The sequence below is a fragment of the Salmo trutta genome, chromosome 2 (genome assembly GCF_901001165.1).
Source record: "Salmo trutta chromosome 2, fSalTru1.1, whole genome shotgun sequence".
NCBI classification, from domain to species: domain Eukaryota; kingdom Metazoa; phylum Chordata; class Actinopteri; order Salmoniformes; family Salmonidae; genus Salmo; species Salmo trutta.
Genome location: NC_042958.1, coordinates 45,349,535 through 45,361,580, shown reverse-complemented (window position 1 = coordinate 45,361,580; position 12,046 = coordinate 45,349,535).

Genomic DNA, 12,046 nt, shown 5'->3' with positions numbered 1-12,046 from the left:
CATGGTCTCTCTGAAGCGGTTCTGTGGCCTGCTCTCTCTGAAGAGGTTCAGTGGCATGGTCTCTCTGAAGTGGTTCAGTGGCATGGTCTCTCTGAAGAGGTTCCGCGGCATGGTCTCTCTGAAGTGGTTCAGTGGCATGGTCTCTCTGAAGAGGTTCCGTGGCATGGTCTCTCTGAAGTGGTTCAGTGGCATGGTCTCTCTGAAGAGGTTCCGCGGCATGGTCTCTCTGAAGTGGTTCCGTGGCATGGTCTCTCTGAAGAGGTTCAGTGGCATGGTCTCTCTGAAGTGGTTCAGTGGCATGGTTTCTCTGAAGAGGTTCCGCGGCATGGTCTCTCTGAAGTGGTTCAGTGGCATGGTCTCTCTGAAGAGGTTCCGTGGCATGGTCTCTCTGAAGTGGTTCAGTGGCCTGGTCTCTCTGAAGTGGTTCAGTGGCATGGTCTCTCTGAAGTGGTTCCGTGGCCTGGTCTCTCTGAAGTGGTTCCGTGGCATGGTCTCTCTGAAGTGGTTCCGTGGCATGGTCTCTCTGAAGTAGTTCAGTGGCATGGTCTCTCTGAAGTGGTTCCGTGGCATGGTCTCTCTGAAGTGGTTCCGTGGCCTGGTCTCTCTGAAGTGGTTCAGTGGCATGGTCTCTCTGAAGTGGTTCCGTGGCATGGTCTCTCTGAAGTGGTTCCGTGGCCTGGTCTCTCTGAAGTGGTTCAGTGGCATGGTCTCTCTGAAGTGGTTCAGTGGCATGGTCTCTCTGAAGTGGTTCCGTGGCATGGTCTCTCTGAAGAGGTTCCGCGGCATGGTCTCTCTGAAGTGGTTCAGTGGCATGGTCTCTCTGAAGAGGTTCCGTGGCATGGTCTCTCTGAAGTGGTTCAGTGGCCTGGTCTCTCTGAAGTGGTTCAGTGGCATGGTCTCTCTGAAGTGGTTCCGTGGCCTGGTCTCTCTGAAGTGGTTCCGTGGCATGGTCTCTCTGAAGTGGTTCCGTGGCATGGTCTCTCTGAAGTAGTTCAGTGGCATGGTCTCTCTGAAGTGGTTCCGTGGCATGGTCTCTCTGAAGTGGTTCCGTGGCCTGGTCTCTCTGAAGTGGTTCAGTGGCATGGTCTCTCTGAAGTGGTTCAGTGGCATGGTCTCTCTGAAGTGGTTCCGTGGCATGGTCTCTCTGAAGTGGTTCCGTGGCATGGTCTCTCTGAAGTGGTTCAGTGGCACGGTCTTTCTGAAGGGGTTCAGTGGCATGGTCTCTCTGAAGTGGTTCAGTAGCATGGTCTCTCTGAAGTGGTTCAGTGGCATGGTCTCTCTGAAGAGGTACTGTGGCAGGGTCTCTCTGAAAGAGTCCATCCTATACTTATCAGACCAAAATGACTCCACATGCATGCTCTTCCCGCCGTACGCCCCATGGACATACAAGAGTTCAGTAAATGCTCTGTGCGCATGAGCAACAGTACAATCTCTGATGTGCTGCAACATCTACAACATCTACATGTCACATAAACTCGGCACTCTTTTCTACCCAAACTGTGCCATCCCTCCCAGACTCCTGTCTCACCGTGCCGTCCCTCCCAGACGCCTGTCTCACCGTGCCATCCCTCCCAGACTCCTGTCTCACCGTGCCGTCCCTCCCAGACTCCTGTCTCACCGTGTCGTCCCTCCCAGACTCCTGTCTCACTGTGCCATCCCTCCCAGACTCCTGTCTCACCGTGCCATCCCTCCCAGACTCCTGGCTCACCGTGCCATCCCTCCCAGACTCCTGTCTCACCGTGGCAGTGGGGATCACCATCTCAGTTGGCTCTGTTCTGGTTTTTCTGCGGCGAGGCTCAGGCATCGGAGGTTTGAAGTCAATATCAGAATCAGATGAAGAATCTTCATCAGCAACGTCGATTTCAAGCTCAATATCTAATCCTCCATCTGACTCCAACTCATCTAAATTCTGCAATGCTGCAATGATGTCAGTGGGTCCATTTATTTGGTTGGTCTTGACATTGTGAACTACACATATTGTATGTTGTAGTCAGTCTCTGAAATTATATACCATTTCCAGCCTTTCACAATAAAATAATTAGACCACATACACAATTCTTCATCATCATCGCCCACCGTTCTTCATCATTACACGACTGTTCTGAATTCAATCATCCTTGTATCCTGATCGTTCAGATCAACCAAATTCACCCTCCTCATCATCCTCATCAGTCAGTTCATTGAAGTCACATTCACCGTTATCAGTTTCTATCTCCCATTCATCCTTTGACCAAATAATTGCATATTTACATTTTCAGTTTATGTTACTCGTTTTTTTGCTTAGTAACCAGAGCAATGGCAGCATGAGTGGTCATGTGCTGAATGCAGGGACAGTGGAGTGGTCATGTGCTGAATGCAGGGACAGTGGAGTGGTCATGTGTTGAATGCAGGGACAGTGGAGTGGTCATGTGCTGAATGCAGGGACAGTGGAGTGGTCATGTGCTGAATGCAGGGACAGTGGATTGGTCATGTGCTGAATGCAGGGACAGTGGAGTGGTCATGTGCTGAATGCAGGGACAGTGGAGTGGTCATGTGCTGAATGCAGGGACAGTGGAGTGGTCATGTGCTGAATGCAGGGACAGTGGAGTGGTCATGTGCTGAATGCAGGGACAGTGGAGTGGTCATGTGCTGAATGCAGGGACAGTGGAGTGGTCATGTGTTGAATGCAGGGACAGTGGAGTGGTCATGTGTTGAATACAGGGACAGTGGAGTGGTCATGTGCTGAATGCAGGGACAGTGGATTGGTCATGTGCTGAATGCAGGGACAGTGGAGTGGTCATGTGCTGAATGCAGGGACAGTGGAGTGGTCATGTGCTGAATGCAGGGACAGTGGAGTGGTCATGTGTTGAATGCAGGGACAGTGGAGTGGTCATGTGTTGAATGCAGGGACAGTGGAGTGGTCATGTGCTGAATACAGGGACAGTGGAGTAGTCAAGTGTTGAATGCAGGGACAGCATGGATATTCTAGCAAAAAGTGACATTTGGAAATAGAGCTGCACTTCTTGAATTTTGAGAGTTATTTGACAAAGGTACAGTGTCATAGAAACTGCGGAATATGCTCTTTCTGATACTAAACTCAGCAAAAAAAGAAATGTCCTTTCACTGTCAACTGCTTTTATTTTCAACAAACTGAACATGTGTAAATATTTGTATGAACATAACAAGATTCAACAACTGAGACATAAACTGAACAAGTTCCACAGACATGTGACTAACATAAATGGAATAATGTGTCCCTGAACAAAGGGGGGGTCAAAATCAAAAGTAACAGTCAGTATCTGGTGTGGCCACCAGCTACATTAAAGTACTGCAGTGCATCTCCTCCTTATGGACTGCACCAGATTTGCCAGTTCTTGCTGTGAGATGTTACCCCACTCTTCCACCAAGGCACCTGCAAGTTCCCGGACATTTCTTGGGGGAACGGCCCTAGCCCTCACTCTCCGATCCAACAGGTCCCAGACGTGCTCAATGGGATTGAGATCCGGGCTCTTCGCTGGCCATGGCAGAACACTGACATTCCTGTCTTGCAGGAAATCATGCACAGAACAAGCAGTATGGCTGGTGGCATTGTCATGCTGGAGGGTCATGTCAGGATGAGCCTGCAGGAAGGGTACCACATGAGGGAGGAGGATGTCTTCCCTGTAACGCACAGCATTGAGATTGCCTGCAGTGACAACAAGCTCAGTCCGATGATGCTGTGACACACCGCCCCAGACCATGACGGACCCTCCACCTCCAAATAGATCCTACTCCAGAGTACAGGCCTCGGTGTAACACTCATTCCTTCGACGATAAACGCAAATCTGACCATCACCCCTGGTGAGACAAAACTGCGACTCGTCAGTGAAGAGCACTTTTTGCCAGTCCTGTCTGGTCCAGCGATGGTGGGTTTGTGCCCATAGGCGACGTTGTTGCCGGTGATGTCTGGTGAGGACCTGCCTTACAAGAGGCCTACAAGCCCTCTGTCCAGCTTCTCTCAGCCTATTGCGGACAGTCTGAGCACTGATGGAGGGATTGTGCATTCCTGGTGTAACTCGGGCAGTTGTTGTTGCCATCCTGTACCTGTCCTGCTGGTGTGATGTTCGGATGTACCGATCCTGTGCAGGTGTTGTTACACGTGGTCTGCCACTGCGAGGACAATCAGCTGTCCGTCATGTCTCCCTGTAGTGCTGTCTTAGGCGTCTCACAGTACGGACATTGCAATTTATTGCCCTGACCACATCTGCAGTCCTCATGCCTCCTTGCAGCATGCCTAAGGCACGTTCACGCAGATGAGCAGGGACCCTGGGCATCTCTCTTTTGGTGTTTATCAGAGTCAGTAGAAAGGCCTTTTTAGTGTCCTAAGTTTTCATAAATGTAACCTTAATTGTAACCTTAATTGCCTAAGCTGTTAGTGTCTTAACCACCGTTCCACAGGTGCATGTTAATTAATTGTTTATGGTTCATTGAACAAGCATAGGAAACAGTGTTTAAACCCTTTACAATGAAAATCTGTGAAGTTATTTGGATTTTTACGAATTATCTTTGAAATACAGGGTCCTGAAAAAGGGACATTTCTTTTTTTTGCTGAGTATATATAGAAATCGCAATGTTTTACCTGCATGTGGCTCTGAAGGAGGATTTCATAAAGTGATGCTCCTTTCTCTGCATCTGTCAATTACAAGATGCTCCCATCTCTTCATGTACAGTATGACAACTGGTAGGCCTAATATTGTCACGCATCAGAATATTGTCAGTTTAATATTGTCTATAGGCTAACTCTTACTATGTGTGAAATTACTGTCGGTATAGTTTAGGTGTAGTTTCGATGGGCCGGCTGTGCAGGCTGACTGGCATCGTTTGTTTCCCGCTCATCAACTTGGATAAAGTCAAGCATATGTTTTGCATCATTCTAAAGGCATACTGATGGCCCATCCTCACCTAAAGACTCAAACATTCCCCGTTGTGAATGTGTTAATGTTCATTTATTACAGGGACCCTTTCAGTAATATTTCATATCCTTCCATTGTCAACGTTTATTCACCGTGTCATCTGCTACAGTCAAGTGTGTAATTGAATGTGTGAAAAATGTTTTCAGTCAGGATTGGCTAATGTGATAATTGCAGCCCCTCTCACCAATTTGAGTTGATTGAATACAGGTGCATATGTGTTTGTGGGAGAGAGGCAGTGTGGGTAGTTATTGGCAAGATTTTATAGTCTTACCTTTTGATTCTTGTTTTATCCCTTCAGCCAGATTTTAACCGTTGGTGTATTTATCTATGTAATCAAATAAATTCTAAATATTGGAATAAAACTGTTCCTGACCTCAAGAAATCTTTTCATGTGCACGAGGTAATGGCCAACTTTGTCTCAAGTCCCGTAACAGCTTATTTTAAAAACGTAAAACGTAAAAGAGAATGGTATCAACCCGCAAGACAGGTGGTCAAATGATTAACATGAGCGCCAACGCTGATAAATAGGCATAACACAAACTCATCATTACATTAACATCATCATTGTTGTTCTAAATTAAACCAACCTCTTCACCCTCATCATTCAGTTAGACCTAATTAAAATTTGATTGTGATGTAACTTGCACAATTATCACCCATTCCATACATGTGTCGTTCATTCAGTGGGCTTTCCTTTCTCTCCTCAACTCAGAAAGAGTCAGGGATATTGTTTTTGCATTATTCTAAAGGCCTACTACAATGTAGCATGTTTCCGTTTCCCTTCACAATAAATTTGATTTGTTATAGTAAATAAAACAATCCCATAACAGCTTTTTTTTTTTACAAAGTAAAAACATAACAAAGAGAATGGTTTCAAAACGGTCAAATTATTTGCTGCTGATAAATAGACATAACACAAACTCATCCTTCAACTATTGTTTTTATAAATGAATACAATATAATACTTATAATAATAATATAATATAATACAATAATACTTCACCCTCCTTATCATTCAGTTAGGCCTCATTTAAATGCAATTGTGAAGTAAGGTGCACAATTATCGCCCATTCCTCCATTTGTCATTCATTCAGTGAGGAGAGAGAGATGCATTAGCACCTGGCTGGGTACGGTACCAACGTCCTACAGAACATTGTCTTGGAGCCTGGCTGGGTACCAACGTCCTACAGAACATTGTCTTGGAGCCTGGCTGGGTACCAACGTCCTACAGAACATTGTCTTGGAGCCTGGCTGGGTACCAACGTCCTACAGAACATTGTCTTGGAGCCTGGCTGGGTACCAACGTCCTACAGAACATTGTCTTGGAGCCTGGCTGGGTACCAACGTCCTACAGAACATTGTCTTGGAGCCTGGCTGGGTACCAACGTCCTACAGCACATTGTCTTGGAGCCTGGCTGGGTACCAACGTCCTACAGAACATTGTCTTGGAGCCTGGCTGGGTACCAACGTCCTCCAGAACATTGTCTTGGAGCCTGGCTGGGTACCAACGTCCTACAAAACATTGTCTTGGAGCCTGGCTGGGTACCAGCGTCCTACAGCACATTGTCTTGGAGCCTGGCTGGGTACCAACATCCTACAGCACATTGTCTTGGAGCCTGGCTGGGTACCAACGTCCTACAGAACATTGTCTTGGAGCCTGGCTGGGTACCAACGTCCTACAGAACATTGTCTTGGAGCCTGGCTGGGTACCAACGTCCTACAGAACATTGTCTTAGAGCCTGGCTGGGTACCAACGTCCTACAGTACATTGTCTTGGAGCCTGGCTGGGTACCAACGTCCTACAGAACATTGTCTTGGAGCCTGGCTGGGTACCAACGTCCTACAGCACATTGTCTTGGAGCCTGGCTGGGTACCAACGTCCTACAGCACATTGTCTTGGAGCCTGGCTGGGTACCAGCGTCCTACAGAACATTGTCTTGGAGCCTGGCTGGGTACCAACGTCCTACAGAACATTGTCTTGGAGCCTGGCTGGGTACCAACGTCCTACAGAACATTGTCTTGGAGCCTGGCTGGGTACCAACGTCCTACAACACATTGTCTTGGAGCCTGGCTGGGTACCAGCGTCCTACAGAACATTGTCTTAGAGCCTGGCTGGGTACCAACGTCCTACACCACATTGTCTTGGAGCCTGGCTGGGTACCAGCGTCCTACACCACATTGTCTTGGAGCCTGGCTGGGTACCAGCGTCCTACACCACATTGTCTTGGAGCCTGGCTGGGTACCAGCGTCCTACACCACATTGTCTTGGTGGGTTAAGTTGGGAAAAGGTGTGAAACAGGTAAAAAGGCTTTAAATACTTTTTTCCTTTGTGATTTCAAAATTCTGACAAATGAGCAGTGTAAAATACAAAACATTTAGGAAAATCCAGGGAAGGAGCAGGACATTTGAAATGTTTTTATTTACAAAATCAAACATCAGTGGGCTCTGGCCTATGGCTGTTCTAGTGTTAAGACAACACCAGTATCAGTAAAGATGACCCTAAAGATACTACAGTTGTTCCACAACAGTACAAGAATGCCCCCCCCAGTAACTATGACAACCATATTCTACACAAAATAAATATAGGCTATATCTGGCCCGACAATTCGTTGGGATTTGTCAATATGGACTGTGTGGTGATTGAGTTTGACACCCCTGCATCTACAGAGACAGGATTGTCTGTGAATCATGTTCCATGTGAAAATTACACCAGACACTGAGCAGGTGATAATGAAGAGAGAGAAAGAGAGTGGGAGAGAGAGAGAGCAGGAAAGGGGGAGGGGAGAGGATGTTGACAAGATAAAAATACAAAAAGTAGGGGTAATCTCTATTACTAGATGGAGAGAGAGACGAGGAAGTCTGAACCAGGTAAACAGGTACAGCTAGAGAGATGGGGAGAGAGAGAGAAGGAGAGAGAGAGAAAGAGAGGGAGATGGAGATGGGGAGAGAGAGAGAGAGAGATAGAGATAGAGAAGGAGAGAGAGAGAGAGAGAGAGAGATGGCGAAAGAGAAAGAAGGAGAGATAGATAGAGAGAGAGAAGGAGAGATAGATAGAGAGAGAGAGAGAGAGAGAGAGAGATGAGAGAGAGATGGCGAAAGAGAAAGAAGGAGAGATAGATAGAGAGAGAGAGAGAGAAGGAGAGATAGATAGAGAGAGAGAGAAGGAGAGATAGAGAGAGAGAGAGAGGGAGATGAGAGAGAGAGGATTGAAACTAGGGGTCTGAAATAGAAATCTCTAAGGTAACCAAGGTAATATGAGAATAACGTGATACAGAGAAGGAAGGAAGGAGAATAAAAGAGAGGAGAAAATGAAAGGCAAGGTGGGGAAAGAATAAGATCACAGCATGAACTGTGTGCAGCTAGCAGGTTACCATGGTAGAGAAGGAAGGCAGAGGGAGGCTGAGAGGGAGGGTGAGAGGATGGACAGAGAGAGAAGGGAGGGGAGAGGGAGGGAGGATGGACAGAGAGAGAAGGATGGAGGGGAGAGGGAGTGCTGCTCCAACGTGCTGTTACGATGTGTGTGTGTGTGTGTGTGTGTGTGTGTGTGTGTGTGTGTGTGTGTGTGTGTGTGTGTGTGTGTGTGTGTACAGGGCTCTTCACAGTGATATCACAGGAGCTACGGAGCTCTGTTTGCATCGCGTTCCAAAAGTTCAGGAGCACAAAAGTACATAGAACTACGTAGAGAGCTACCCAAATGAAGCTCCGTCGGATCCATTGTCTAGTAGACTGTTTGGAGCCCTGCCTCCCAGAGCCCTGCTTCCCAGAGCCCTGCCTCCCAGAGCCCTGCCTCCTGGTCCAGGAGGCCTGCCTCCCAGAGCCCTGACTCCCAGAGCCCCCCAGAGCCCTAACTCCCAGAGCCCCCCAGAGCCCTGCCTCCCAGAGCCCTGTCTCCCAGAGCCCTGACTCCCAGAGCCCCCCAGAGCCCTGCCTCCTGGAGCCACCCAGAGCCCTGACTCCCAGAGCCCCCCAGAGCCCTGTCTCCCGGAGCACTGCCTCCCGGAGCACTGCCTCCCAGAGCCCTGACTCCCAGAGCCCCCCAGAGCCCTGCCTCCCGGAGCCCTGCCTCCCGGAGCCCTGACTCCCAGAGCCCCCCAGAGCCCTGCCCCCCAGAGCCCTGCCTCCCAGAGCCCTGACTCCCAGAGCCCCCCAGAGCCCTGACTCCCAGAGCCCCCCAGAGCCCTGCCTCCCGGAGCCCTGTCTCCCAGAGCACTGCCTCCCAGAGCACTGCCTCCCAGAGCCCTGCCCCCCAGAGCCCTGCCCCCCGGAGCCCTGTCTCCCGGAGCCCTGTCTCCCAGAGCACTGCCTCCTAGTGTAATGTGTTGTGACAGGTTCTTAGTTCTTGTGACTAACTGCTTTGGCAGGCCCCCTGTGTGTGTTTAATGAAGAGAGGTGGAGATGAGACATCATTGACAGCAGATCAACTTCGGGCGTGTACGTTTAAACTAAGTTGAGATATATATATATATATTTTTTTAAATGTATCTTTCATAAAATGTTAATTACAGTTATCATAAACATATTATTTTCCTTGTTGTATCCTAACTAGATGATGGGCTACAAAGGCCTGGGGAAAAGCTGTGTCATTTTAAATAAAACCAGAGAGGAAGAGGTGTATCACAACCAGCCGTGATTGGGTGTCCCATAGGGTGGTGCACAATTGGCCCAGTGCCGTCCGGGTTTGGCCAGGGCAGGCAGTCATTGTAAATTAGAATTTGTTCTTAACTGATTTTCCTAGTTAAATAAAGGTTAAATAAAAAAAAGAGAGGTGAACTTTGAACTGTGGTGAATTTGAGAGGCATGTAAGACAAGACATTGAAAGATACAGATTACCAAAACATATGGTTCCTCCTCTCTTCCACAATGATGCGAGTATGTCTTCAGTCTTTGGTTGCGTGTGGAATATCTCAGGAGTCGATTCCTAGCTGAATCTAATCTTTACAAGCAAAAATTGGAGTCGACGCCGGGAGTCGAGGAATCAATTATTTTGAAGTTGACTCTCGTCACTAGTGCACAGTGCCAACACACACACACACACACACACACACACACACACACACACACACACACACACACACACACACACACACACACACACACACACACACACACACACACACACACACACACACACGCACACACACACATTGCGTCCCCTTGCATCAGGGAGTCCCCTAGAGATCACTAGGTACACCACAGTATAGACAACAAGACAACGTGGCAAGAAAGAGAGAGAGATAAAGAGAGAGAGAGAAAGAAAGAAAGAAAGAAAGAGAGGGAGGGAGGGAGGGAGAGAAAGAGAGATAAGAGAGAGAAAGAGAGAGATGAGAGTCAGATGAAGAGATATAACAGATTAGATAAAGAGAATAACAGGGAGACAGAAAGGACTGTGGAGAGTTGGACGAAGTGGAGCGATAGGGGGATAGTTGAAGAGGAGAGAAGGAGGGGTGGGATATAGACATGTGGAGGGATAAAGAGAGAGAGGGCGAGGAGGAGAGGAGATTTATAGACATGTGGAGGGATAAAGAGAGAGGGATATATCTATCTATGGATTCCAGAGGTCTTGTAAAGGGGAGGAGTTCTGTTCTCTGGTTAACTAGGGCTAATCACTTCATCCTTCCTCTCATTCCCTCCTCCTTCTTCCCCTCTATCCATTTCTCCATCCTCCTCTCAAAAGACACAGCCAGCAACTCAGATCCCCTGTTTTCCTCTCACTACCTCTTTCCTCTCTCTCCTGTCCAGTCTACCTCTCTCCTCAGTCTACCTCTCTCCTCAGTCTACCTCTCTCCTCAGTCTACCTCTCTCCTCAGTCTACCTCTCTCCTCAGTCTACCTCTCTCCTCAGTCTACCTCTCTCTTCAGTCTACCTCTCTCTCCAGTCTACCTCTCTCCTCAGTCTACCTCTCTCCTCAGTCTACCTCTCTCCTCAGTCTACCTCTCTCCTCAGTCTACCTCTCTCCTCAGTCTACCTCTCTCTTCAGTCTACCTCTCTCTCCAGTCTACCTCTCTCCTCAGTCTACCTCTCTCCTCAGTCTACCTCTCTCCTCAGTCTACCTCTCTCCTCAGTCTACCTCTCTCTTCAGTCTACCTCTCTCTCCAGTCTACCTCTCTCCTCAGTCTACCTCTCTCTTCAGCCTACCTCTCTCCTCTCTCTCCAGTCTACCTCTCTCCTCTCTCTTCAGTCTACCTCTCTCCTCTCTCTTCAGTCTACCTCTCTCCTCTCTCTCCAGTCTACCTCTCTCTTCTCTCCTCAGTCTACCTCTCTCCTCTCTCTTCAGTCTACCTCTCTCCTCTCTCTTCAGTCTACCTCTCTCCTCTCTCTCCAGTCTACCTCTCTCTTCTCTCCTCAGTCTACCTCTCTCCTCTCTCTCCTCAGTCTACCTCTCTCCTCTCTCCTCAGTCTACCTCTCTCTTCTCTCCTCAGTCTACCTCTCTTCTCTCCTCAGTCTACCTCTCTCCTCTCTCTCCTCAGTCTACCTCTCTCCTCTCTCCTCAGTCTACCTCTCTCTTCTCTCCTCAGTCTACCTCTCTCTTCTCTCCTCAGTCTACCTCTCTCCTCAGTCTACCTCTCTCCTCTCTCTCCACAGTCTACCTCTCTCCTCTCTCTCCTCAGTCTACCTCTCTCTTCTCTCTTCAGTCTTCAACGACCGAGGCTAGAACAACCTAAAACCCCCAAACTCAACTTGTGGACCGCGGACCGGATATGGCCCCAGAACAGGGTCAATATGGACCGGTAATGGACCCAGAACAGGGTCAATACGGACCGGATATGGACCCAGAACAGGGTCAATATGGACCGGTAATGGACCCAGAACAGGGTCAATATGGACCGGTAATGGACCCAGAACAGGGTCAATACGGACCGGATATGGACCCAGAACAGGGTCAATATGGACCGCGGGTTCCGAGGAAAAAATATATATGTACAGTACCAGTCAGTTTGGACGCACCTCATTTTTTCTTTATTTTTACTATTTTCTACACTGTAGAATAATAGTGAAGACATCAACACTATGAAATAACATGTGGAATCATGTAGGAAGCAAAAAAGTGTTAAACAAATCAAAAAATATTGTAGATTTTAGATTCTTCAAAGTAGCCACTCTTTGCCTTGATGAC